Below are 22,132 nucleotides of genomic sequence, written 5' to 3'. Positions count from 1 at the left end.
CTTGCAGTATTATGCTGGATCAGTTTCAATCTGTGATTTCTGAGGATGTGGACGAGCTGCTTCGGGCGGTGCGGCCTACCACCTGTTCTCTGGAACCTTGCCCGACTAACAGGAGGAGAGCTAGTTTTGTGGTAGCAAGCATGACTTGTCCCCTTAGCTAAGCAGGGTCCACCCTGGTTGCATATGAATGGGAGACTAGAAGTGTGAGCACTGTAAGATATTCCCCTTAGGAGATGGGGCTGCTCTGGGAAGAGCATCTAGCTTCCAAGTTCCTTCCCTGGCATCTCCAAGATAGGGCTGAGAGACTCCTGACTACAACCTTGGAGATGCCACTGCCAGTCTGTGTACACAGTACTGAGCTGGATGGGACAATGGCCTGACTCAGTATATGGCAGCTTCCTGTGTTCCAACAACTTGGCTGCTTCTATCTAGCAAGGAGATTGTTGGAGGTGGCCTCGTTAATATCATTCATGCATCGCTGAGGGGGTACCCCCTGTTTGGAGGAGGGGCAATAGATAGACCACTTCTTAAGAAACCTTCCCTGGATCCCTTAGCGATGGCTAGTTACAGGCCAGTCTCCAATCTCCCATGGTTGGGCAAGGTGACTGAGAGAGTGGTGGCCTACCAACTCCAGACAGTTTTGGAGAAAACGGATTATCTAGACCCATTTCAAACTGGCTTTAGAGCTGGCTATGGAGTTGAGAGGGCTCCATTCTGTCACCAATGCTTTTTAATATCGACATGAAACCGCTGGGTGAGATCATCAGATTTGGTGCAGGGTGTTATCAGGATGCTTGTCATCTATTTCTCCTTGTCATCACCACCACCACCACCATCATCAGGAAATGGCATTCATTCCCTAAATGCCTGCCTACAGGCAGTAATAGGCGGAGGTGCTCATTGTAGGCACTCAGAATCTGAAGGATGAGTTAGATCTTCCTGTCCTGGGTGAGGGTTACACTCCCCCAAAAGGAACAGGTATGCAGCTTGGGAGTACCCTTGGACCCAAGCCTCACCCTGGTATCTCAGGTGGAGGCTATGGCCAGGAGTGCCTTCCAACAGCTTTGGTTGATTCACCAGCTGCGTCCATTCCTTGAAGAGAACAATCTCAAAACAGTGGTGCATCAGCTGGTAACCTCCAGGCTTGACTATTGCAATGCGCTCTACGTGGGGCTGCCTTTGTACGCAGTTTGGAAACTTAAGTTAGTTCAAAAACCAGCAGCCAATCTCTCAAAAACCATTGCTTCTCTCCAACCATCCATTTTCTGCTAAACCTGCCTGCCTCTGGACCTAAGAGGGAGGGGGAGAGAAAGAGCATCCGAAGGCTGCCTGTTTGCTTAAGGAATCAAGTGGCCAGCTGGATCTTCGATTATGACAGCCGATGATGATGGCGAGAGGGAAGCCTTCTTGGATACAATTGGGACAGATGGGACATTCTCCTTTTGTGCTGACCCCCCCCCCAACGCCCCCCCCACGCTCCCAGCAAACGTGATGGTTGTTGGTCCCTGCATTAAACAGCATTCTGTGCAATGCCCGCTCCATCTGTGAGAGCCCTCTTTGACATTTCTTTCCCTGTCTCCAAGGAAGTAGCTTCGATAGCCTATAGAAGACCAGCTAAAAGACACCCCCCCAACACACACACAGCTCTGGCGCTTGGGGGAGACTATCTGCGTAGATGGATAGATAGATAGATAGAACAAGGCTGCATAATCAACCAGAAACAAATTTGGAACTTCACCATTAGTTCCCTGAGATCATAGTTCTGGCAGTGAACTATATAACTATATAAATTTAGTTATATTTGTAACTATATATAGTTATAGATATAAATATAACTATATAGTAATAGATATAAATATAACTTTATAAATATTCACCATATTCCTATTATTATTTATTTGATTTCTATACCGCCCTTCCAAAATGGCTCAGGGCGGTTAGGGGATGTGATACATATTGGGGATGTGAGTGTGAGTGCACTATATATTGTGAAATGTGTAAACCAACCAACCAACCAACCAATCAATCAGCGAGGGGCCCATTGTAAAACCTCGTCTCTGGGCCCACTCCAACCTTGTTATGCTCCTGCTTTTGCAGTGGCCACTTTGACGGAGCTGCTCCATTCCTTCCCATCCTGCCACCTGCGTTCTCACCAGAGTAGCTGCTTTCACTCCGTAGAAGGGAAAATATTATTATTATTATTATTTCTTGTTTACACAGTCAGACAGGTGTTATTGACTGGTTTGTTTTATCCAGACATCGAGTCCTTCCCAAGGACCTGGGATGCCAGAATTTTATTGTCAATCGTTATAGATATCGTCGCAGAATATAGGCTGTTCCCAGTAAAGCTGCTTTTTGTAATTGGCTGATGGTGATTTCTGTGGCCCCTATGGTGTTGAGGTGCTCTTCAAGGTCTTTTGGAACTGCACCCAGGGCGCCAATTACCACTAGGATTATTTTGGTCTTTTTCTGCCACAGCCTTTCAATTTCAGTTTGTAGATCTTTGTATTTTATTATTTTTTCTATTTCTTTTTCTTCTATTCTGCTATCCCCTGGTATTGCTATGTCGATTATTTTCACTTGTTTTTCTTTCTTCTCGACTACAGTGATATCTGGTGTATTGTGTGGCAGATGTTTGTCTGTTTGTAGTCGGAAGTCCTATAATATTTTTACATCTTCATTTTCTTCAACTTTTTCAATTTGATGGTCCCACCAATTCTTGGCTACAGGTAGCTTGTATTTTTTGCAGATGTTCCAGTGTATCATCCCTGCTACCTTGTCATGCCTTTGTTTGTAGTCAGTCTGTGCGATCTTCTTACAACAGCTGATCAGGTGGTCCACTGTTTCATCTGCTTCTTTACAAAGGCGGCACTTGCTGTTGTTGTGGATTTTTTGACTTTTGCTCTTATTGCATTTGTTCTTAGTGCCTGTTCTTGTGCAGCCAGTATTAAACCCTCTGTTTCTTTCTTCAAGTTGCCATTCTTAAGCCATTGCCAGGTCTTGGTGATGTCTGATTTTCCACTTATATTGTGCAAATATTGACCATGCAGGGGCTTATTTCTGCATTTTTCTGCTCGGTTCTTGACTTGTTCTTTCTTGTAGGCCTGTTTTGTTTCATTGGTGTTGAATAGTTGTGCATTCTTGACCATTTGAAGTGCATCTTCTTCACTGTCCCTTATATATTCTTCAAGGTCTCTTTTCTCCTCCTCTACTGTTTGATGGACTTGCAGCATTCCTCTTCCACCTGAGCTGCGAGGGAGGTAGAGCCTATCTACATCACTGTGGGGGTGCAGAGCACGATTGATGGTCATGATTTTCCTGGTCTTACGATCTAGCGTCTCTAGCTCTGCCTGGGTCCAGTCTATCATTCCTGCAGTTTATCTAATAACAGGTATAGCCCAGGTGTTTATGGCTTGTATGATGTTCCCGCCATTGAGTTTGGACTTGAGGATTTTTCTGACTCTCCTGATGTATTCACTTCCCATTTTTCTTTTAACTTCAGCGTGTGCGATGTTATCAGCCTGGAGAATGCCCAAGTATTTGTAAGGTTCTTTCTCTTCCAGCTTCTTGATCTTGCTTCTATTGGGCAGTTCTATTCCTTCTGTTTTTCTTATTTTCCCTCTGTTCATTATTAATGCAGCACACTTGTCTAGTCCAAACTCCATTGCTATATCGCTACTGAATATACGGATAGTGTTTAGCAGTGATTCGATTTCTGACTGGGACTTTCCATACAGCTTCAGATCGTCCATGTACAGCAGATGGTTGATTTTACTGGATGTTTTAGATGTTTGGTATCAGAGGCTTGTTTTGTTTAGTATTTGTGAAAGTGGGGTCATGGCGATTACAAACAATAGAGGGGATAGTGAGTCCCCTTGGAAGATGCCTCTTCTAATGCTAACCTGTCCAAATGCCTCACCATTGATTGTTAACTCTGTACTCCACGTGCTCATTGATTTTTAAATAAATATCTGAATGTTTTGGCTGACACCAGTTGTTTCTAAACATTTTAGTATCCATGTGTGAGGCAATGAGTCAAAGGCTTTCTTGTAGTCAATCCATGCAACACTTAGATTGGTTTTTCTTCTCTTGCAGTTTTCTAAAATCATTTTGTCAATCAGCAGCTGGTCTTTTGTGCCTCTGGTGTTCGGGCAATTTCCTTTCTGTTCAACTGGAAGCTGTTTGTTAGTTAATAAGTATTGCATCACTTCATCTGCTATTATTCCAGTTAATAATTTGAACATGGTTGGCAGGCAGGTTATCGGTCTATAATTACTTGGAACTGCACCTTTTGCTGGGTCTTTCATGATGAGATGAGTTTTCCCAGTTGTTAGCCATTGTTCAATATCACCTCCTTACAAAATGTGATTGAACTGCTTTGATAGTTGTTTATGAAGGCTTGTTAGGTGTTTAAGCCAGAAGCCATGCAGTTCATCGTTGCCTGGCGCAGTCCAATTTTTAATTTTCTTTGCTCTTTCACTGATTAATTCTGGTGTTATTATTAGATCTTGCATTTGTTGGTTACATTTTTTGACTTCTTTCATCCTGCCTGCTTTTTTATTATAATCTATTGGATTGTCCCATAATTTCCACCAGAATTGCACTGTTTCTTCTTTATTTGGCGTTTCTACTTTTCTTGCAGTTTCTCCTTCTATGCTTTGGTAGAAACGTCTCTGATTTGACTGGAATTGGAGATTCTGCCTGTGTTGTGTAATTCTGGCTTCATATCTGCTAATCTTCTTTGATACTGCTGTTATTTGCTGCTTTATTATTTCCAGGACTTCTCTCATTTTCCTTGAATCTAGGTGGTATTTTTGGATCAGATACTGTTTGGTGTTTTCATTCTTCAGCTTCTTGCCTGTCATATCTTTCAATTTACTAGCATCTGATCTAAGCCTGGAGATTTTATTTTCTAATCAAATCTTCCATTTAGGTGATGTACTGCTTTCTTTTTTTACAGGTCCACTGATCTTATATCCGAGCTCTTGTGTTGTTATTGTTGCTGCACTGTACATGAGTTGGTTTGTTTCTTGCAAATTCTTGGTTGTTATATCTGCAAGTGCAGCATTGACATCTTTTAATTCCTGAGCAAGTTCTTTTTTGGCAACTGTTTTTAGAGCGGGAAGTCGAACCCTGGTGGTTGTTTGCTTGAGTGCTCAGTTATTTTTTGCTTTAGTTCTTGTTGCTTTCCTGTTAAACGGCATTTGGGTTTTTGAGGTGAAGGCAAAGGGGAGGTTGCCTGGTTTTGATTTTGAAACAGTTCAGCAATGGTGGTATCCTCTATTTCCAACACCTCCTCCATCTGCGCCTGAGCAACTGCTTCAGTTGGTGATAATTCTTCTTCCATATCTTGAACCTGTGTTGCTCTTTGCAGTTCTTCCAGCTCAACTCCTGTGAATACTTTATTTCTTATTCTGAATCTTCTCTGGTCTGCTAGCCTTTGTTCTGTTATTTCTGTATCTGGATGCTTCTCTTTCCAAATTTGGTACATTCTTTTTAAATAACCTCTTCTAGTTGGACCAGACTTGTAATAGCAGATCATTATTTCCTTGTTGGCATTTTTTGTATATTTTTTTCGGTTAAGCGACGTTTCTTCCAGTAGCTTTGCTGTCTCCAGCCCTGGTTGCTCAACTGAAGATCCTGAGTCCTGTAGCCCACTTGCCACCAGATGTCCAGGGACTATAGCACCTGGAACGGTCCTTGTTGACCCAGGCGACGGCCAATCCGATATAGATTTATTAAAGTTATGTCTCACCATATTGTTGATAGGAGAGGTACTCTTTGTCTGGCTCCTCTGGTGAGATCTGTCTTGTAATAATAATAATAATAATTAATGATAATAATGATAATTTATTATTATTATTATTATTATTATTATTATTATTATTATTATCCTGCTCTTCCTCCAAGGAGCCCAAAGCACTGTACTACATACTTAAGTTTCTCTTCACAACATCCCTGTGAAGTAGGTTAGGCTGAGAGAGAAGCGACTGGCCCAGAGTCACCCAGCTAGTATCATGGCTGAATGGGGATTTGAACTCAAGTCTCCCTGGTCCTAGTCCAGCACTCTAACCACTACACCACGCTGGCTCTTCCGATAGCCTTTGAAGTACCCCTAGGGGTACTAGTACCCCCTGTTGGGAACCCCAATCTATCTCAATATTGTCTATTCTGTCTAGCAGTGGCACTCCAGAGTTTCAGGCAAGAGTTTTCCCCAGCTCTCCCTGTAGATGCCAGGGATTGAACCTGGGACCTTCAGCATCTTTAAGCAGATACTCTACCACTGAAATACAGCCCCATCCCTAACACAGTCCAAGGGACAATAAAATGCTCCTTTAGGGAATAATGTTTGAAAACTGCATGCAGAAGGTTCCACATTCCCTCCCTGGCAGCATCTCCAAGACAGGACAAGATTTTTTTTTTATTTTTAGGACAAGATTTTAGGACAAAAAATTTTATTTTATTTTTTAGGACAAGATTTTTTTATTGAACCAACAAACTACGAAAGCATATGAAACCCTTGCCTGTAAACTTGGAAAAGCTGCTGCCAGTCTGTGTAGACAATACTGAGCTAGATGGACCAAGGGCCTGACTCAATATAGAGCAGCTTCTGATGTTCCTAAGTTCCTATATTCACAGTGAAGTCCTAAGTGTTTTGAAACGGAGGGGGGAAATGTTTAAAACTGAACACCTGGACATTTTTGATGAAACTGTGAGTCTGGATTTGCTTAAAATGGCAAGAGGGTGGTGGACAGTAGGAAGGCAGAAAGGCAGTCTAAATAAATATCATAGGATTTGTCTTACACATAGTCTTACACAATGCTTGCTTGTGGTAAAACTTGTTTTTGTTTTTAGAAAAGCATGTGGTTTCTGCATAGAATAAATGTGTGGTTTTTTCCCCTGGGGAAGAGCATGAGCAATACCCTGCTAACTAGGCAAAGAGGCACCTTTTAATGTGGTGATTCTCTTTATTTAGCAGGGGGAGAGTAAATGGCCCTCTCCATCCCCAGCACAGTACATCCAGTGACTTTTGCTGGTGTCTATCTTATGTTTCTTTTTAGATTGTGAGCCCTTCGGGGACAGGGATCCATCTTATTTAGTTAATTATTATTCCTCTGTGTATTATTCCGAGCCATTTTTGGAAGGGTGGTATAAAAATCAAATGAATGAATGAATGAAGGAATGAAATCTTACCTGCAATCTGAAGAGGGGGAGCCGACCCACAATTCTGAAAATGATGCTAACGCACCAAACTGGCCACATGGGAAGCTTCAGGGCAGAGAGCGTCCAAGGCAGGCGCGTTCTTAAATTCTTCTTAAATATGTATTCCCAGAAGTTGTTTGAGAAGGAGAGCTGGTCTTGCGGTACTAAGCATCATCATCATCATCATCATCATCATCATCATCATCATCATCATCTATTCAACTAGCACTTTGCAGAGTTGTAATAAAGGCCTTGGGAAAGATATTTAGATGCCATGAAGTGTCTATACCTACAGAGATTAGAATAGTTTGGACAATTGTTTTCCCCGTGACACTCTGTGGATGCAAAAGCTGGATTTTTAAGAAGCAAGATAGAAAAAGTATTGACACTTTTGAACTTTGGTGCTAGAGAAGACTTTTGAGGATACCATGGACAGCCAGGAAAATAAACAAATGGATCACAGAACAAACCAATCCAGAATTTTCACTCAAGGCACAAATGACCAGGCTCAAACTAGCATACTTTGGACACATTATGCGAAAACCCAGCTCCCTTGAGAAGTCCATAATGCTGGGGAAAGCTGAAGGCAAGAGAAGAAAATGGCCAGCAGCAAGGTGGATGGACCTGATCACGACAGCAATGGATGCACCACTGAGAGACCTTAAAGGCCAAGTTGAAGACAGATCATCCTGGAGAGAATCTATCTATGTGGTCGCTAAAAGTCGACACTGACTTGACAGCAGGGGTGTAACTATCGGGGGGGCAGGGAGGGCACGTGCCCCAGGCGCCACTTGGCAGGGGGCGCCAAAAAGTGCCCCCACCTATACCCTGCTTTCGCCAATAAAATTTTTTTTGGTGATTTTATATTTTTTTATTTTTGCTCAGCAGGAAAAAAAAAAGACCTCTCTTTACGCCCCACAAAGAGCAGTCCCCCTCCACCCCTCCCGGCGCCCCCCCATTGCTCGGCTCCGGTGCTGGGCACCGCGGCGCGGGCGCCTAAAGGGCTGCTTCAGCGTCGGCAAGGACCTCTTCATCTCTTCTTTCTTTGTCATATCATCACTCCGCTCACTCCCCACCCCGCCCCCAGTCATGTGGTTTGGAAGACAAAAACAAGCAAGCAAGCAAACAAAAGCGCCAGAAATAAAGTTAACTTTATTCAAATTGCTGGTCGTTCTGTTTCTGTTTCTGTTTGCTGTGTGCAGCTCTTGCCATCCTGGAGAAAAGAAAGGAAAAGAAGCAGATCTGTTTAGATGCTACCTCTTGTTAAGAAGGGTCAGTCATCCAGCGTCTGAATGGCAAGAAACCTTAAGAGCCTTTGCTTCGGGAGCAGAGAGGCTGTAACCGATTTGCCAAGTCTGCTGAGCTGCTCTGCCAAGCGGCTCTGCTGAGCACAGACAACACGCTTCCCAGATCTCTCTCTCTCTTTCTCCCAGGCTCAGGGTGTCTGGGTCCAACTGCAGTGCACAAACACACAGTCATTAGGCACAGCAAAGAAAGAGAGAAAGGAAAAGGCTCATTAACAAAACCAACCAACCAACAAACAAGGGGGATGGAATGGATTTACTGCATGCACTGCTGAGGTAAATCTTTCTTGGGGTCTTTCTTTTGCTTGGCGGTGGAGGCGGGGTGGGGTGGTGGAGAGACCAGAACAGCTCTGCTTATCTATGCCAATGTTTCCTAGAGATCTCTATCTTGTGTGTACTTTGCAAAAAAGTGTGTGCTTTGCAAAAGGGAGGGAGGCGGGGAGGTGTTGGAAATTCTCTGTGGTGAGAGAATCCCTTTTTCAATATAGCAGAGTGCACAGAGGAACAAACATAGTGGATTTAGTTAGGCATGCATGTGTGCTAAGAGTAAAGTAACTTGGAGCCAATTGCAAGTTTCAAATCAATATAAAAAGTATTTATTAAGGAACTCCATTCTAGATAGGAAAGTGAGGATTTAGGATCTCTAATCTATCTATCTAAATGGATGCAGATGGATTCACCATCTTCTCTGCACATATGGTACAGTTCAAGAGACTTGCCATGTTGCAAGGTCAACAGCCAGGTAGCAAGAGAGAGAGAGAGAAGGAGGAAGGAAGTTGAATCCCCTAAGATTAGCAATCTACATTTCAAAGGGAGCGCATCAGAGCAGCGGGAAGTGATGACCAAATGTCTTTGACCTTCTAGCCCTCTGACTTACTAGTCTGTCCTCCACTGTCTGAGGCAAAGAGACAGCGCAAAGTCCTTTAACTTTCCAACAGGAGGAGGGTCTGCCACAGAGTAACCCGTAATTATGTAGCATCTCCTGTGCCGGGAGGATCCAATGACTTGTTGCTGTTTTAAACCAATAATGCACCCTAACTCCTTCTGTCTCTTCGTTCTTGGATGAGAGGAGGAGTTTGAAGCTGCCATCAGAAGCTGGAAATGGTGAACAAACTTTATTTTAATAGCAGGACTTTCCTCCCCCACCCCCACCCCCTTTGTATTTCCCTTCCTTTCTCCCCGTGTCATTGGCTGGGATACTATTCTCCGCCCACTTGTCTTTAGGCAACTTTTTTTCCTTGCCGTGTGTGTGTGTGTGTGTGTGTGTGTGTTACCTGCAGAAGGGGAAGAGAAGGTAATTTTGAAACGGCATTTGGGAATTGCTTCTCTTCTCAAACATTTGGATCTCACTTAAAAAATAAATCCATATAAACATCAGTTTGATGGCAGCTTTGCCTGTTGAAATCTAAGCGTTATATACTGAGTGTCTTGGAAATGTGATATGCAGTATGCCAGAGAGAGGAATACAGAGAAAAGTATTTAATTTTTTTTTTAAAGGAGGGGGATGAGGTGAAGGAGACAAGAAATGAAGCTGCCTGCTTTCCAGTAAGTAATGGAGAAATTCCAGAAGCTGGGGCTAAATATACTTGGTGATCAATACAGAAATGGCTCATTGTGAATAATTTAACTGCTTGGTGTAGTGAAAGTTTTTAAGCTAAAGACAAAAGGGAGCTGGGGACTGGAGAAGGGGAAAAAATGAAATTCAATTAATCAACTAACTTTCTTAAGTAAGTTGACCGCCTTATTGAATATTGATGATATAATTATTTCTAGTGGGTTAGGGTAGTAATTTATTAATTAAAAGATTAATGAGGTTGACTTGTATTTTTGATCTGATATTATGGTAAAGTTATCTGAAAGATGGGTATCAGATGTTTGGAAAGGGGTGCGATTTCGGTGCTTGCCCTAGGCGCTATTTTCCCTAGCCCAAGGCAAGCCGTCCCCCCACCAGCCTTCGGCAGGCAGAGGAATCCCATCTCCTCCTCCTCGTGTGTGTGTGTGTGTGTGTGTGTGTGTGTGTGTTTTCGCCTCCACAGTTGCTTTCCCCAGCCGGGAGGGGCAGCGGCAGGGGGCGGCGCAATTTCAGTGCTTGCCCCGGGCGCCGTTTTCCCTAGTTACGCCTCTGCTTGACAGCACTTAATCAATCAATCAATCAATCAATCAATCAATCAGGGAGAGAGAGGGGGATATGTCTCCATCATCTCTCTAGGAGGAAACAAAGAAGATTGACTCACCACAGGAGGTACCTGAGGAGTCAAAGGAGGGTTCATAGAGTAGAGGCAAGCAGGGACAGGTGAGGAGACCCTGACTAGCTCCCTCTGATCCCAATGCCCCTAGTTGCCATTAGGTTAGTTGGTGCAAAAGGTCGATGCACTGGAACTCCATCTCCAACACATATAGACAATAGTGAGCTAAGCAGACCAATGGTCCGGCTTGGTATAAGACAGCTTCCTATGTTCCTATGTACAACTCCCATAGAATCACAGGATCATAGAATGTCAGAGTTGGAAGGTACCTTAGAGGTCTTCAGTCCCCTACTCCGTGCAGGAAACTGCTACAGCAGCTCGGACAGATGCCTGTCCAGCCTCTGTTTGAAAACCTCCAGCAAAGGAAAGCCTACCACTGCATGAGGGAGACTGCTTCGCTGTCGAACAGCTCTTACAATTAAGAAATTCTTCCTAATGCCTAGCCTAAATCTGCTTCCTTGCCATTTCAACCCATGGATTCTAGTAGCCCCGCCCTCAGGAGCAACAGAGAACCAGTCTGTTCCTTCTTCTATAAGGCCATGGTGGCCAGGGATGTAGTAGTTCAGTATCATCTGGAGACCCAAATATGAGGACCCCTGACCTTAGAATGATGAGTTAGTGTTCTAGCATACAGTCGAGATGTGCAACGAAACCAGACCACACCCTTGTGCAGCAACTATAATGTGCCAAGGGAAGGCAAGTAATTTGTGTAAGAGAAAACACACTCAGAATTGATCATTTCTACAGTCCTTTTTAGTGCTTCACAATGGATATCACATTGCTCCTCTTCCGTTTCTGTTGTGAAATGTCATGATGCATCTCTTGAACTCCTCCCTCCTCCTTCCATGATCTTCTGGGTATTTGAAGACCATCTTTCCAGGCCTTCACAACTCTGGTCCTGCCCCCAGTAGAAACATAGGAAGTTGCCTTATACCAAGTCAGACCCTGGGTCCGCCTGGCTCAGAAATTTCTGGCACAATATTGTCTATTCTGACTGGAAGCAGCTCTCCAAGGTCACAGGCAGCTTTTCTCTGTTGCCCCCGAGGACTGGATTAGAAATTGGATTAGAAATTCCATGGGGTGAAATTGCAAGGAAGCAGATTTAGGAGACGACAGGGATCAAACCTGGGACCTTCTGCGAGCAAAGCAGATGCAATTCCAGCTCCGTGATTTCCAGCTCTCTGCTCTTAACTGATCGGGGTGGGGTGGGGGCCAGTTCTCTCCTGCGTCTGCTTCCCTCTTCACTGTTCTAGCTATGTTTCTCAGGAAGACGGTTCCCAGAAGTAGTTTAACCCAGGCTGCTCGTCTGCAGCGCAGGCATCCCTATGGATCACGGTGCTGCTGGCCCGCCTAACCCCACTTTGAAGCCTGGCCTTTAGACAAAGTTTAGGGTGCGAGCGTGCCCTTTACCCTGGCACTGGGATCATGTGGGTGCTCGGGCTGCTTGTTGCCTGAGTGCACACAGAGATGGGTGCCTAGAGCGCCCGTCTCAGAGGAGAGGAGAGCTGGTCTTGTGGTAGCAAGCGTGTCTTCCCCCCTTAGCTGAGCAGTGTCTGCCTTGGTTTCATTTGAATGGGAGATTAGACGTGTGAGCACTATAAGAGATTCCCCATCAGGGGATGGAGCCGCTCTGGGAAGAGCATCTAGGTTCCAGGTTCCCTCCCTGGCAGCATCTCCAAGATAGGACTGAGAGAGATTCCTGCCTGCAACCTTGGAGAAGCTGCTGCCAGTCTGTGTAGGCAATACTGAGCTAGATGGACCAATGGTCTGACTGGCAGCTTCGTATGTTCCTATCCCCCAATGCACCACGCTCGACACACTATGCATTGTGGGATATCCAAAGGTTGGGATGTGTCATCCCAGCCTCCAAAGATCCACACTGCTGGGAGCAGTGAGGATCATGTGAGCGCATGGTAGTATACCTGAAGAAAAGCAGAAGAATCATCTGGGGGGAAGATGAGTTGGACTCTGCCTACCCCACTGCCCGCCCTCCGCATCCCAGGACTATCATGTGAATAGCCTCAGGGTCTTACTGCTAGTCAGCTCTAATTCCAGCTTTAGCGCCAACTTTAAACTCTTCCTCCAGCTTTCACTAACTTTCTGCTGCAGGCGAGCCTCCTTTTATTCTCTTCCCCCCCTCCAATTTTCCGAAACTAACCGATTTAAAATTGACTGCATGTTATGCTTTAAAATAAAATTATTACAAAATGATGTATAGATGGTATATGACACCCAAAAAATTGGCATTAATGTATAAAAATGTATCAAACAAATGTTGGAAGTGTGGACAGTCTGAAGGCACTTTTTTTCCTATGTGGTGGAGCTGTGGGAAGGCTAAAGCATATTGGGATATGATATATAATGAGTTAAAGAAAATATTTAAAATGACATTTCCTAAGAGGCCAGAATCCTTCCTGCTGCGAATAATAGAAGGTGCAATTTCTACAACTAATTCAACGCTTTTTATGTACGCTTCGACGGCGGCTAGAATGATATATGCACAGAAATGGAAGAGTAATGAAGTGCCTTCAAAAGAAGATTGGCTGATAAAATTTTTGGAATATGCGGAGATGGCAAAAGTTACAACACTAATAAGAGACCAAAATTTTGAATGCTTCAAAGAAGATTGGAAACCATTCTTGTTGTATCTAAAGAACTATTTTCCTACTATGGACTTTACAGCAGGGTTCGAAATTTAGTAAAAAAACCTGCAGGTTGGGTAGATTAGCTGTGTTTGTAAGGATTTAAATTTATGTTTTGAACTATTATTATAGCAAGGGTAAACTTTATAGCTGACGATTCACGAAGAGATGTGTGCGGGAAGTCCACTTTTGTCTATTCGTAATCAATGACATATTAATATTGTTAAAAATAATAAAAATTGAATTTGAAAAAAACACCAAACCAACCAATCAAAATAAATGCGAGCTCCCCCCATTAAAAAAAAAACACCAAACCAATCCAATCCAACCCTCTCCTCCCTCCAAAAACCAAACAGCAGGACTCTTTCCCCAACCAGACCAAACTGTCAAACGGGAGCTGTGAACTCTTGATCCCTGCCAGCTTCTTCTTACAGAGCACAGGAAGGAAGCAAATACGCATTCAAAACAGAAATGTGAAGAGCACAAGAGGAGGTCAAGGCCTTGTTCCTGCACAAATGGCATTTCATACTTGGCAGGACTTTTTAATCACTGGAATGGAATCACATTTCATATTTGGCTGTATTGGAGGGAGTCAGCGTTGGTTTGTAAGCTTGCCAGGCCTTGCCAAGGCTGTGCTTTCCGGGCACTCGATTGGAAGGTGCAGCTTGCTCCCAGGATCCTGTGCTCAGCAAACCTCATTGGCGGCAAACCTCAAGTGGGCTCCTCTGGAGTGATCCAAGCCAATTGTCTGAGTGAGTGCTTCCAAGCAAGAGGCATTTGCATGGACCTGTAGCAGTGTAGCAGCGTCTCCCTCAGCCAAGAGGTGAGCTTGGGAGTCTGTGGGCACAAACGCTCCAAGGGAGACGAGAAGAAAAGAGGAACTCAGAAACGATGGTATGGTTTCTAACAAAAGGGGCAACTTTATTAATATACTTAAATAGGTTACAAGTCGTCACTTAACTTTCTAACTAAAGGAAACAAAACAGGACAGAATGGAGTAGGCAAAAAAACTTTCCATCTTGGCCAATCTGTTGGAAAGCCAAAAATTCCTACTCGCCCCCAATGGGACGACCAGCAAAGCCCATTCTGTCCCTGGGAGGGAGAGGGAGGGGGAGGGAGGGAGGGAAGGAGGGAAGCCCAGGGTCACACAGAAGAAGGGAATGGCAGGGCAAACAAAATTGGGGGGAGTCCCAGCCAGCCCCCAACCCCCCCCCACCCCCGCTCCTTGCAGGCACGTTCACTTGGTCTCCTCTTCTGGGGCGGATCGACTCCTCCAGCCGCCCAGCAGCAGCACAAGCCTGCAAGAAGCACAAAGCAGCGTCAGTGGGGTTGCCCTGCTCCTCCTCCCTTTCCACTCCGGCAGCCCAGCAAGTGGGGATTGGGCAGGGGGCTGGGGGTTGAGGGGGGGGCAAGCCAGAGAATTCTGCTTGACCTCGGGCTTCCCACTGTGCAGCCACAGCATGGAGCAGGAGGGAGAGGAGGATTCTCTGGCCTGCCACCGGGCACCACCAGGGGGCGCTACTGGGGCCGCAGGGGGCCCCCAGAGTCTCCCAGGCTCCTCTGCTGCTGCACCGGTTTGGGAGGAAGGAGGAGGGAGCGGAGGGGGGAGTGAGGCGTGGCTGCAGGAGTGGAGGGGGGGAGGAGCACACCCTCGGCAGGGGAGGGGGCGGATGCCTGGATGGGGCTTCCCCTGCCAGGGGAAGCCAGGCCGCTGGGGAAGGGGAGATGGTGGAAGGAGGAGGGGGCGCTCCTTGGCCAGCTGGTGGAAATGGAGGGAGGCGGTGACCTTGCCCTCCTGCTGGGGCCACACAGCCTCCCCGGACCCAAGGGAAGCCCAAGAATGGTTCCAAAGGGCCACTTGGGGGCAGGGTGGTCCTGTTGCCTCCTCCCACAGCCTGCCAGCAGAAGCAAGGGGAGGGGCTTCTGCACCCCAGAGGCGGGGCTTCCTTGGGCCAGGGGAGTGGAGCCTGCTTCCCCCTCACTCCTCAGACAGAACTGCACTTCCCTGCTGGATGTCTTCTTGTGGACAGATCTTGTGTCCACGCGCTTGGAGGAGGTCTTCTGGGAGGCCCCTGCGCTGCACGGTCTTTCCTGAACCTCCCTTCAGCTGCTGATCTTCAAGGGGAGAGCACGGGGCTGTTGTTCCTGGAAAGAGAGAAGGACATTGGTTCAGAGATGGGGGGTCTTCTCACACTCTCCCCCATGACACCACCAAGCACCAGAGACTCCTGGCAGAATATTTGTGTCCTCATTTCCCAGAGGGAAGAGAGATCTTTCCTCTTTCCCTTGGGCTACTTGTACAACCAGCCACAAGGGCCGAAGTTGGCATTCCAACACGAGGGAGGGTTGCCCAGATTCCTGCCCACCCTTCCTGCAGCCCCAGCCCCCTCCCTAACCATCGGGGCCCCTTCAAGTGAAGCCCTGCCTTGGTCTACTCACCAGTCGGTCAGGTGGAGAGATCACCGTACTCTGGCGGGTGTCTCTTCTTCTTACAGCCCGCCCACAAGCGCCGAACGGCAGCCCGCAGCCCGTGCCGGGAGTGGAGGGAAAAGGCCTTCTTCACGATCTTCTCTGTCTTGCAGGCAACTCTCCCGACCTCGGGGTCATGGTCGCCAAGCAAGCTCTCCAGCGCTGGAGGGATGAAGGAAAAGGTTCAGAAATGGCATGAAGAGATCACCCCACCCTTGGCCAAGCCCCACCATTTCCACACAAAGAGGGAGCAAGTCCTGACTCTTTCTCCCCTGCACTCTGGAAACCCTACTGCTGAGCATCCCTGAGGATGCAACCAGGACCTTCTATTTGAGGGGACAGGTGGCCCATTCCAGCTCTGTGGCCCCTAAATCTAGGCCTCTCCCCTCACAGAAACTTCCCCTTCCCACCCAGAAACCGGCACTTACCAGCATGGAAGGTCTCTATGTTCCCTTCAGTGAGGATGCTGCCCTTTTTGTGGACCAGGTGACCTAAAAACAAGGGTGGAAGGAAATGGGACCACAGTTCAGGACACTGTGCATGGACAACCCGATCATTCAGGAGAGGAAGTCCTCCCCTCTGTGCTCCGTCTGGGACTGACAGATTGAGCCATTCCTCCAGGGTCTCTTATGTCACCTTGGGAGGAAATTAAGCCAAGAGACCTCGCTAACGCTCACTGGGACAGTCCTCCTGGGGAAGGAACAGCTCCTGCCCCTCCACACCCTTCTGCCAGCGCCCTCCAAGAGAATGAACCTTTGCCCACCAAGACGACCCACTAAGGGAGACCCAGAAGTCTTGTTTCGCTTACCGATCAGCAGGGCAGCCGTTCTCCTCACTGAAGGCTGCTCGCTGCGGAAGAAGCCCAGGATCTTGGTGGCCTCCATCTCCACGGCGTCCTCTGTGCCGAGCTGCCGAATCTGGGATCAAGAGCAAAGACAAATCCTGAGTGAGCAAAGCATCGCCCAAAGGCCCTTGCGTCATTTGAGCCGAGGGACGGACAGGGAAGGGCTGCCCTTACCAGACGCTTGGCGATCTTGTGGAGCAGCTCCTGCAGGCTATAAGAGTCCCGCGCCAGCAGCTTGCCCTCCAGGTGCCATAGGAGGGCTTCCGCCAGGAGGCTCAGATTGTCCTTCACAGCCTGCCAAAAGAAAGACCGGAATGGGAGTGAAAAATCCTCCCAAGGGATTCCAAGAAACCTCTTAGGGGGCTTCAAGGAGTAGGGCCTGGATAGGCCAAACCACAGCGGGACAGCTCGTGAATTCACCACCCCGTGAGGCTAACTCTGGGGCCTGCCACTGGGTGGCTGGACTTGGGGAAGCCTAGACACCTTCGTAGGGGTGGCAGGAAGAAGTGGGCCCTCACCTGTGCTACCTCCAGGTCTTCATCCTCCACATGCATCAGCACCGCGATGAGGGTCGTGATGTTCTCCTCTGTACCCTTGTGGTGGTGGTGGCGGTGCTGCAGGAGATCCAGGTGGGTCCTCATGGCTGCCCTTCGGATCTTAGCCTCCTCCTACAAAGAAGAACAGGGCTTGTTATTAGGGAGGAATTCCTCACCTCCATAATTGATGAAGAGCTTGCATGGGTCTCTAGGGGGTTTCTGGTTTCCCTTCTCCAACCCGTTCGGAACCTGCAGGTTGGCCGGCACTCATAGAGCCGGGGCGGAGGACTGGCGTGCAAGTACTCACGTGGTGGAAGAGAGGGCGGCACAGGGCAGCCAGGACAGCATTCACCGTGGCCTGGTGTTCTGATGGACAGTGCCTCAGCCGCTCCATGAAGGCCAGGACCCCCAAAGTGGCTTCCAGACTGGAGGTCCTGAGCCCTCCCAGGATCCCAGCACTAAAATCCTGGGGTTTCTTCGCCTAGGGAGGGAAAAGGTGGATCCTTGAGAACACATGCTAGTCTACCCCCTGCTAAATGGACCACATAGCTGTCCATGTTTGATGCCGCTTGGCTTCCATCCAAGAGGGGTGAGAAGGCGGCATTGGAGCACGTGGGGAATCAGGGCTCCCACTGAGAGATGCATTCCCTTAAGGATTTCTCCTTCATCCTGTGGCAAGGGTTCCACAGGCTGAATCCTCCCAACTGGAAAAATCTTCCTGTCACACCTGGGGATGCCTAGGAGCACCAGCCTCAGGAAGGGCTCCCCAAAGAGAGGAGTCTCCATGCCTAGGGATGCTCCATGCCCAGGGATGTCACTCACCGCCTTCAGGGTGCCATAAATTTGGAGAAGTCCCCTTTCGCTCAGGTAGCGGATGTTCTGGCTGGGGTGGACTAGCCACGCTACCAGGAGCGTCCAGGTCTTCTCTAAGGCAGCAAAGTCTTGGTCTTTCAGGAGCAGCTAAAAGAGGGAAAGGAGGAAAACATCCATCAGCCTCTGGGGCCAGACCCTCCTCTCAGGGAAGCCCACCTGAGGAAAATGCTGCTCACCTCCACAAAGAAGGCCACCTCTGCGAGGGAATGCTCTTCTGGATCTTTGTCCAGGCTGAAGAGGGAAGCCAGGTATGACTTCAGCCTGGCCACTGTGGAGGACCGTGTCTGGAGGAGAGCCCTGCAAAACACAAAGGCCCGTGCTGAGTCCTGGGTGGGAGGCCCAGAAAAAGCAGACCTGACCCAAACCACCCCAGCCCCCAGGCCTCCTGAGATATCTCTTATTCACTCCTACTTACCTCACCAAGAGGGCCACACCCTGGAGGCAGCTCTGCGGAGAGCGCAGGGATTCCCAGCAGGTCTTCTCTGGGGTCACCTGTGCCACCCTCTCCAGCAGGGTTCGGACAATCTGCGCGGTCTCCCTGCAGAGAAGAGAAGGTTGCTGTCACCACCATGTCAAGGGTGGAGGCAGTGGACAAGGGAGGGACTCCTTGCGGGGTGGCGTAGTGTCAAGGGTGGAGGGACTGAGTTGGACCATGGGAGGGAGACCACAGAGGTGAAGTGACTTTATCCACAGCTGGCTTTTTAACACTGCAGATGCATTTTAAGGCTCTCTGCAGAGCCAAGAGGGCTGCAAATTCTGGGCTCTCCTCTGTGTAGCTGAGGGAGGGGACCTCCGTGCCAGAGTCACCCCAACAGGCCAGAAATGCTGCTCACCCATCAGAGTGGGACATGGGAGAAATGACCCTAGCCTGTCCTCCCAGAGTGCTGGAAGGAGGACTTGCTGGCCCCGCTTTCCCCACCGCCATGACTTACTCAGGAGGCAGGTCTTGGCTGTCTCGGTTCCCGACTCCCTCGGTGGTGTTCTGCAGGCCGGTGAGGATCTTGTTCACCAGGCCCACCAGGAGTTCGGGGAACCTCTCCTCCACCTCACTGGCATACTCCACGCTCCGGATGACGTCCCCAATCTTCTTTGTTGTTCTCCCCTGCGAAGAAGAGGAGGGTCAGGTCTCAGCACACAGTCCGAGGGATGGTTATGGGTCAGGAGAATCCCCAGGGCCAGGCCAGTGCCATGGGTGTCTGCACCCACATCTTGGCATGGAGGGTGCTGCCTCTGGCTCAGGGTGCATGAGGTCAACTGCAAGGGAAAGACATCCACAAGGGGAAAGGGCAAGTCCCCACCTCCCGTGTGAACAGTGACTGCCATCCAAGCCGCCATCCTGTGTAGTGCAAGAAAGGTGGGGCAGAGGGGTGGAGTCAAGTCACCCTTGGTTTGCACCGCTTACCTCTCCCAGATGGATCGAGGAGAACCAATCTGGGGCCAGCTGTCCTCTTCTTTCCTCTTCGTCGATGTTCCTGAGAGAGGAGAGGAGAGAGAAAAGCTGCTCCAAGAACTGTCCTGTTGGAGATGGCAGCCAGCTGAAGAAGAACACGGGCACCCCAAGAGATGCTAAGCAAAGATCTAGCCTCCCTTGGGAGGTGGCTGGCAGGGGAACTTCATCAGGCCAGAGATCTCCCAAGTCCAGCCTTTCGTTCCCCACTGAGAAGCCCTGGGAAGTGTTCAAAGGGGGCATCGAGACAGGAGCCCTCCCCTGCTCCTTCTCCCCAACACCTGCTCATGCCAACAGCATGGGGGTCTCAGAGCTCCCTCTGCTAACAGCCAGCAATAGACTTGCTGGTGTCTGTCTTGCACCTGCTGCCAATCGGCCTCCTTGGGTGAACTCCCCCTCCAGATACTCAGGAAGCAATTTGAAAGAAACATCCCTCTATGGGGCTCAGACATGGGGGAGCTGCCGCTGTCCCCTGCAGCCTTCTGCTGACTGTGCTCAAAGCCCCCCAGCTCCCTACTGGCTCCTCAGCTGAGACGAGGGTACCTACCTGGCCGAACTGGGGGTCAGCGGAGAGTCCCACACCTCGTCCTCGATGCTGCTGATGAAATGCATCGTGTCGTCCTCGTCCGTAGAGGAGCACTGGGGAGGAGAGAGAAGAGAAACGGGAGTGTTCCGGGGCTTGCATTGACCTTGCGAGGCTTCTGAGAGGAACCAAGCCCAAGGGACGGTTGGGAAGACATCCTGCTCTAAAATAAGACCTGCCTCTTGGTAGAAAAGGCATTTGGCATCTCAGCCCAGAAGAGCCTTTCACCACATTTTTGCCCCCTTTCCAATGCCTCAGATGCATTTCCTCCCATCCCACCAATCACAATCCCTCCTATCCTGCAGCATCTAGAACTAGAACCATTCCATGTTCTGTCTCCTGCTGGGGAACAAGGCACTCTCTCTCTCTCTCACACACACACACACACACACACACACACACACACACACACACACAACCTAGAGCCCGTTCACATGAAAAAATGGATGATGAAATGGGTCATTTCTGACCTCTGCGGAGGACGAGTCTTCCACCGTGTAGGTGTTCTTCATCATCTTCTTGATGAGCCACTTCTTTGGCTTCTGGACTCTGAGAGGAGAAAGGAGAGACATGGCATAAGAACAGCAATGCATGCCCTGTGGATCAAGTGAAAGACACGTGTAGCCCAGAACCCAACAGTGGACAGCCAGATGCCTATTTAGTTGTTTGTGAACCACTTGAGACCTGGTTACATGTGGCATTAAAGTGTGTTTATTCAGAGAGAGAGAGAGAGAGAGAGAGAGAGAGAGAGAGAGAGAGAGAGAGAGAGAGAGAGAGATCTCGAGATTCGGAGGTTCCTTGGCTGTCATGGGTAATACTCTTCAACTGGCTTCTCCTCCATGAACATGTCTAATCAACCAAGGCTCCCAGGGAAGGTGATCCGCCTCTATGATCCCTGGAGCGGCCCTTCAGCTGAGAAAGGTACCTGGGGGAACTGGTGGCATAGTCCTCTTCCGACCCCTCTTCCTCCACGCTGGCATGTGGAGTCTCGGCCCCCGGGAAGGAAGAACTCTGTGAAGGAGAGAAGGGGGAGAAATGGTTGCTCTGGCCCTCGCATTGAGCTTCCTAGGCTTCAGCAGGGAAAAGGCCAGCCTGGCACCTTCCAGCGGTCATCACCGGGTGAGCTGAATGCAGGAAGTGGGCCGGAAGGGGATCGTCCCGTTCTGGACACAATTCTTCCCGCTTTCCTGATTTTCAACTTTCTTAAAAACCACTTTGGAGCCCAGGCATGCTGGCTGGAGGCTGGCAGGAGAGATGGCAAAAGAGCTCCTCTCTCATGCCCGCCTTCCTCGCAATGAGGTCGGTCGGGCTGATTTCAGGCCTTCGCGCACTCATGCAAATGACAGAGGAGAAAGGCATCAACTCCCCCCACCCCAAGACATGCTGCGCTCCCTCACTCAACTGGGGCCCTGATTGCTCTTTGGTGACTGGAAAAGACCACTTCCAGTCTACTTCATGCTTTCAGTCGGCTCCTTAGTGAGGACACTAAAGGCACGTGCAAAAACATGCCAAAACTGGGTTTCCTTTCCTCTTTCTTTCCCATTTCTTTCCCCTTTTTCATTTAGTTCATTTCTCATTGGTTTGGTTGAGTTTGCTTATTGTTTTGTATTTTTATTCATTCTTCATTTATTTGTCACTGTTTTTCAATGGTTGCCATTAAAGCAACAGGATGCTCCACCTTTAACTGTGAGATCTCGACCAGAAGTCAAGGCCATAGCCACCATCTCCTTGCGGCCATCTTCTTTAATCCTATCACCCCCACCGTGCCACCATTGTGATGCAGTGTTGTTAAGGGCATGGCTGTCCCTTTACCATAGCTTTAAGCAAACAACTGTCAGAAGATGGCCGCCCACCCGGCAGCATCAAAACTGGGGCCATTCCACATGCTCTCTACTCCTGGGCAACACGGGGGACCCACACGCCCAACCCACAGTTCTTCCAAGGGAGGGACTGGATGTTGAGCCTTCCTGACCTCTCCAAGGGAT

At 48.5% G+C, this 22,132-nt stretch overlaps 2 long non-coding RNA genes across 2 annotated transcripts; both read right to left on the bottom strand.

Moving 5' to 3' along the window:
• Positions 1–14,306: 14,306 nt before the first annotated feature.
• LOC128332472 (uncharacterized) lies at positions 14,307–16,345 on the bottom strand. Its single transcript, XR_008310664.1, has 3 exons — positions 16,293–16,345; positions 15,835–16,026; positions 14,307–15,540 (listed from the first exon to the last, which is right to left on the bottom strand). It is a non-coding gene; the product is annotated as an uncharacterized LOC128332472 (long non-coding RNA).
• Positions 16,346–16,727: 382 nt separating this feature from the next.
• On the bottom strand, positions 16,728–17,295 carry LOC128332471 (uncharacterized). The gene is made up of 3 exons (XR_008310663.1): positions 17,227–17,295; positions 16,883–17,002; positions 16,728–16,781 (listed from the first exon to the last, which is right to left on the bottom strand). It is a non-coding gene; the product is annotated as an uncharacterized LOC128332471 (long non-coding RNA).
• Between the last annotated feature and the right edge of the window lie 4,837 nt (positions 17,296–22,132).

The sequence above is a fragment of the Hemicordylus capensis genome, chromosome 7, assembly GCF_027244095.1.
Source record: "Hemicordylus capensis ecotype Gifberg chromosome 7, rHemCap1.1.pri, whole genome shotgun sequence".
Classification (NCBI taxonomy): Eukaryota; Metazoa; Chordata; class Lepidosauria; order Squamata; family Cordylidae; genus Hemicordylus; species Hemicordylus capensis.
This window is presented reverse-complemented; position numbering and strand designations above follow the sequence as displayed.